The sequence below is a fragment of the Octopus sinensis genome, linkage group LG20 (assembly GCF_006345805.1).
Source record: "Octopus sinensis linkage group LG20, ASM634580v1, whole genome shotgun sequence".
In the NCBI taxonomy this organism is placed as follows: Eukaryota; Metazoa; Mollusca; class Cephalopoda; order Octopoda; family Octopodidae; genus Octopus; species Octopus sinensis.
This window is the reverse complement of record NC_043016.1, coordinates 16,645,280-16,651,279: the sequence shown is the minus strand read 5'-3', so window position 1 is coordinate 16,651,279 and position 6,000 is coordinate 16,645,280.

Genomic DNA, 6,000 nt, shown 5'->3' with positions numbered 1-6,000 from the left:
CCATAAAAGTATCTTAACTGGCTTTTTATTTCTCTTTGAAGATAAATCTTTACTAAAGATATTGTAAATGAAACGATATATTTCTTATAACGAGCCCAACTTGGTTAAATTGGATACGACTTCGAAAATGTTAAATGGTTTGTGATACGTATACATCTAGGACGATGAGAAAGTTGTCAGTACAACCTTGTTTTTTTTAAATATATTTATAATATATATACACAAATATTAGAACTGGGCGCCACTGCATAGTGGGAAGGAGATCAAATTTGCCATCAAGATGTAGGACGAGATACTGAGATAGCCTGGGCTTTAGAGGGCTACAACTTTTCAATATCCTGCCGAAAGAACCTGAGAGACCTGCATGGGGTGCATGTAGGGGTCGTCATAATAATGTGAGGGCCACAGCTTTTCAATGCCCCCCCCCCCGCCCCGAAGGACCTGGGGTGGATATAGAGATCTTCAAAATACTGTAGGACGGGATACTGCGATAGCCTGGGCTTCCGAGTGCCGCAGCTTTTCAATATCCTCCCGAAGGGCCTGAGAGACTTGCATGGGTGTGAATGTAGTGATCGTCAAGATAAAGCTGGACCTGTCGAGTGGCCCAGATAAACCAACTTCGTGGCGGGAGGTGCAGATGAGGGCAGCTACATCAAACTCACTCACGAACTAAACGTTAATTCTGAAAAAGTATTCGTGAAGTAAAATTATGTAGCAATACCAAATGACGATGTCCCAGCATGGCCACAGCTCGTGAGCTGAAACTAAATGTATATATATATATATATGTATCTATATATATACACACACACACACACACATATATATATATATATATACACATTTTCTTTACTTGTTTCAGTCATTTGACTGCGGCCATGCTGGAGCACCGCCTTTAGTCGAGCAAATCTACCCCGGGACTTATTCTTTGTAAGCCTAGGTATTTATTCTATCGGTCTCTTTTGCCGAACCACTAAGTAACGGGGACGTAAACACACCAGCATCGGTTGTCAAACAATGCTAGGGGGACAAACACACACACACACACAAACATATATATATATACATATATACGACAGGCTTCTTTCAGTTTCCATCTACCAAATCCACTCACAAGGCATTGGTCGGCCCGAGGCTATAGCAGAAGACACTTGCCCAAGGTGCCACGCAGTGAGACTGAACCTGGAACCAGGTGGTTGGTAAGCAAGCTACTTACCACAGACACTATATAAATATATACACATACACACACATATATACACATACATATATATATATATATATATACATACATATAAGTACATATACACATATATACATATACATATATATATGTATATGTTTTAACTGGTCTTATGTAATGGGTATATTTCCTATTATATATGTTACATAAATCTTTACACACATTAAATAATTTCGAGGTGCCACACAGTGGGATTGAACCAGGAACCATGTGGTTTGGAACCAAACTTAAGAGAAAAGGAAATAAATGTGTTTTTGCGCGTTATATTTCTATACGAAAAATATATAGTCTAATGACTAATTCGTCTTTTGTACTAGGCCACGGTAATAATAATTTATTTTATTACCCTATTTGATTATGTTTATATATGTATATATATATATATATATATATATATATGTATAAATAATTTCAAAATATCACTGTTCGATTTGACTTGATTATTGAAACACACACACACACACATATATATATATATGTATATATGCGTATATTTAGGGATAACCAATATGTTAGAAGAAGATGACATACGATTATCACCCACATTATATATATATACACACACACATGCAATTTAAAAATAGGATAAAATCTTCATAAGAACTTATCAAGTAGTTAGCGTGAAAAACCTCATAAGAGAAAAAAAACCATCGATTTTTTTTCACTTAAATATATTTATTAATATTTATTTTTCACTTAAATATATTTATTAATATTTATTAAACCCTCGACTGGCTTCCGTGCAGGTGGCACGTAAAATGCACCAATCCGACCGTGGCCGATGCCAGCCTCACCTGGCACCAGTGCAGATGGCACGTAAAAAGCACCCACTACACTCATGGAGTGGTTGGCGTTAGGAAGGGCATCCAGCTGTAGAAACATTGCCAGATAAGACCGGAGCCTAGTGCAGCCTTCAGGCTTCCCAGATCCCCGGTCAAACCATCCAACCCATGCTAGCATGGAGAACGGACGTTAAACGATGATGATATAGGGTGCATTATTACACATAAATGCAACGCTTATAAATGACTTGCTTCGAGAGTTGGTTTCGGTACGATGTGTATGTTTTATTTTAGTAGTTTTGACTTTAAGAGTCCCTCCTAGCGTGTGGTATTTATGTGTAATGATGCCCTCTATATAATATATATTTATATATATATATAACATGAGGGAATATTATTCCAAACATACAGGGAAAAATTCAATTTAGAAATACTAAATCAAATTCACAAAATATAATATATATATATAAATTAGAAAAAAAACACCTTTTATCAATTCAATACTGAAAAACTAAATTATACCATTTAGAAAAATTACATATAAAAAGATTAAATATAAGATAAAACATATAACAATGATCAAGTAATGTGCAAAATAATACATAAATAAAACGTATAAATTTGGTAGAACAACACGTGTTTTGTGGCTATATTTAAGAAATGATAATAGTAAAAATAATAGTAGTAGTAGTAGTCACTTCAATATAGTTATAGCCACTCTTCAGGTTAAAGATAACAACAATAATAAAATTATTAATTAGATAAATTAATAAATATATGTAAATAATTTTGTAAAATACAAAATATCTTAAATATATTCTTGTTTAAAAAATAAGATACAATTAAAATATTTAAAACATATATATATATAAGCACTAGCCAGATTGACTACATCCTCACCAGAAAGAGGGAAAGAGGGCTGCTTATAAATGTCAAAACCTTCCCAGGAGAAGAATGTACCCCACAACATAGCGACTTCAGGATCAAGGCCAAATGGCTGCCCAGAAGAAGACCAGCTCAGAGGACAAGGGTCTGGAAGCTTAAAGATCCTGCAAATGGACGGAGATTTAGAGACGTCCTACTCAAAGCCTTTGACGAAATAGAAGGGGATATAGCTTCATATAATGTGGAAGACAACTGGAGGTTTCTACGGGACAATCTGCTGAGAGCCACTGACCAGATCTGTGGATGGAGCAAAGTCTGATCTCGTCCCAGGGTAACGTGGTGGTGGAACAATGTTGTAATCAGGGCTATTAGAGACAAGAGACAGGCTTGGAACGACTGGAAGAATGACAGTAGTAGGGAATTGTATCAGATTATGAAAAGAGAAGCTAGGAGACAGGTTTATTTAGTCAGAGGGGAAGCACATAAAAAAAAATTTGCCAATGTTCTGCGCCGTGAGGACCAAAGACTTGAAGTATTTCGTGCTGCAAGACAGTGTGTGAGAGAGAATCGTGGTGTGGTAGGAGAGAAATGTATTCGCTGAATGAGGATGCAAAGAGATAGGTTTGGAGATGCCACTATGAAAGGTTGCTCAACAAAAAAAATGAATGATATAAAGAGAGCCTACCATTTGTCGACCCAAAAGTGGGACCAGCTATCTGAGTTGACAGTTTTTTGGTAACTAAGGCAATTAGAAACATGAAGACAGGGAAAGCCCCAGGCCCATCAGGAATCACTGCAGAGATGCTCAAAATATCTGGCAGTGTCGGATATAGCCCAGTCACCCGTATAGTTAACCAGGTGATACACGAAGGAGTCATACCCAATGACTGGTGTAGTAGCATAATAGTCAACTACTACAAAGGTAAAAGTGATGCCCTAGATACAAATAATTACAGAGGTATCAAGCTGTTGGATGAGGTAATGAAGGTTACGGAAAGGGTCATAGCCCAACTGATTGGGGAAAGAGTCAACTTGGACAAGATGCAGTTCGGTTTCGTGCCAGGGAAAAGCACCACCGATGCCATATTTCCGGTGAGACAGCTGCAGGAGCAATACCTAGCCAAAGATAAACCTCTGTACTTGGCTTTCTTTGACTTGGAGAAAGCCTTTGACAGGGTCCCCCAATCCCTTATCTGGTGGTCAATGAGGAAACTAGGGATAGATGAATGGTTAGTGAGAGCTGTGCGAGCCATGTACAGAGACGCTGTTAGTAAGGTGAGGGTTGGCAACGAGTACAGTGAAGAATTCCGGGCAGAGGTTGGGGTCCACCAAGGCTCAGTACTCGGCTCCCTCCTATTTATCATAGTCCTCCAGACAATAACAGAGGAATTCAAGACAGGATGCCCCTGGGAGCTCCTCTATGCTGATGACCTAGCTCTAATTGCTGAGTCACTATCAGAACTGGAGGAGAAGTTTCAGGTACGGAAGCAAGGATTAGAATCGAAGGGCCTTAGAGTCAACCTAGCTAAAACCAAAGCCCTAATAAGTAGGAAGGTAGACAAATCACATACGCCTTCGGGTAGATGGCCCTGCTTGATACGTAGAAAAGGCGTAGGTAGAAACTCTATAAGATGCACCAAGTGTAAGCTATGGACACATAAGAGGTGCAGCAACGTCAAAGGAAGGCTAACTAGGAAGATAGTTTTTGTATGTGACAGATGATCAGGAGCAATAAACACTGAAAATGTGCAGAGACCATCTTCAGCCACATCCCAGGGAGAAAAACTAGAAATAGTTGATAGTTTCCGTTACCTAGGTGATCAGATCAGCAGCAGGGGCGGGTGTGCTGAAAGTGTAACTGCTAGAGTAAGAATAGCCTGGGCAAAGTTCAGAGAGCTCTTACCTCTGCTGGTGACAAAAGGCCTCTCGCTCAGAATAAAAGGCAGACTGTATGACGCATGTGTACGAACAGCCATGCTACATGGCTATGAAACATGGGCCGTGACTGCTGAGGATATGCGTAAGCTCACAAGAAATGAAGCCAGTATGCTCCAATGGATGTGTAATGTCAGTGTTCATACCCGACAGAGTGTAAGTACCTTGAGAGAAAAGTTGGACCTAAGAAGCATCAGTTGTGGTGTGCAAGAGAGACAGCTGCGCTGGTATGGACACATGGTAAGAATGGATGAAGATAGTTGTGTGAAAAAGTGCCACACCCTAGCGGTTGAGGGAACCTGTGGAAGAGGAAGACCCAGGAAAACCTGGGACGAGGTTGGTGAAGCACGACCTTCGAACTTTAGGTCTCACCAAGGAAATGACTAGAGACCGAGACGCTATGGAAGTATGCTGTGCGTGAGAAGACCCGGCAGGAAAGTGAGACCATAACCCATGGCCTCTACCTGGGATGTAGGCAGTCAACTTATGCATACCTTTCTTCTTGGGACACAAAACTCTACTTGTGAAGACCTGTTGAGGCGTGAGAATCAGAATCAAAATCGATCAACATCAATGGAAATTGTAGCTGTGATACCAGTGCCAGTGGCACGTAAGAGAGTCATCCGAATGTAGCCGTAGCCAGCGCTGCATCAACTGGCCTCCGTGCCGGTGGCACATAACAAACACCATCCAATTGTGGCCGTTGCCAGCCTCGCCTGGCCTCCATGTCGGTGGCACATAAAAAGCACCCACTACACTCACGGGGTGGTTGGCGTTAGGAAGGGCATCCAGCTGTAGAAACATTGTCAGATCAGACTGGGCCTGGTGCAGCCTTCGGGCTTCCCAGACCCCAGTTGAACCGTCCAACCCATGCTAGCATGGAGAGCGGACGTTAAACGATGATGATGATACAAAATATACATTAAGTGAAAACTAAATGCTATAATTTAAACTATATACATTAAATTAAATTATTAATTAATTTATTTAATAAACATCTAAATAAAATCTTATACTCATTAAGTAATTTATATTAAAAACCTTAATGTTAAGTAATATACATAGTGTATATATAGTACATAATGTATACATAATGTATATATAGTACAAGCTATAGATATTGGAATTAAAAATAGGAAAAGGTTCAAATATATA